Genomic DNA, 557 nt, shown 5'->3' on the forward strand with positions numbered 1-557 from the left:
CAATTATTAATCTTGTTAAAGTCCATTATTCATTCTCGATTTGTGGACCTTTAAATAATTCATTATTTTGTTGAAAATGTAGCATGCAATTCTGAAAAAAAAGGATAAATAAATTAACTTACGTTCTTTTTTTTTTCGATACGTAAATCAGGAAATGGCTTTGATAGCTTTTATAGTTCCTTCAGATAATTGCCTTTTTGCATAATCCAATATGATCTTTTTCACTTTAAGTCTTACCTAGAAAGGAAGTAAATTAAACGGTATTGAATTTTCAAAAATCTATATTAATACATGTACTAGCTTGCTTAAAGAACATATTAACTGGTTTTGTTCAAGTTGAATACAAAAGAGAACAAACGCTTAAAAATCATGGGTTTAATTCCAGTCTGACTGGTGGTGCTGGTGTTGGTAGTTTTCCCTTCGTATCACGACAGCAAAACCACTTAGAGTTCACCAGAGCACAGGCCAGCTACCACATCGTTCTCGAGCAGGTTATCATATAGTTTGCTAGTTTATCTTCATTGTCAATCAAGGAACTGATAACTTCTTACATTCTA

The 557-nt window shown here is 32.0% G+C and overlaps 1 protein-coding gene across 1 annotated transcript in view; it reads right to left on the reverse strand.

Moving 5' to 3' along the window:
- LOC132729059 (calpain-5-like) overlaps positions 1-221 on the reverse strand; it is a 10,218-nt gene extending 9,997 nt beyond the window's left edge. The window contains exon 1 of the mRNA XM_060714797.1: positions 123-221. The gene's annotated coding sequence lies outside the window, so the exon portion shown is untranslated. The remainder of the gene's footprint in view (positions 1-122) is intronic.
- Positions 222-557: the final 336 nt, after the last annotated feature.

This window comes from Ruditapes philippinarum, unplaced genomic scaffold (assembly GCF_026571515.1).
Source record: "Ruditapes philippinarum isolate M1 unplaced genomic scaffold, ASM2657151v2 ctg1638_1_1_1_1, whole genome shotgun sequence".
Taxonomy (NCBI): domain Eukaryota; kingdom Metazoa; phylum Mollusca; class Bivalvia; order Venerida; family Veneridae; genus Ruditapes; species Ruditapes philippinarum.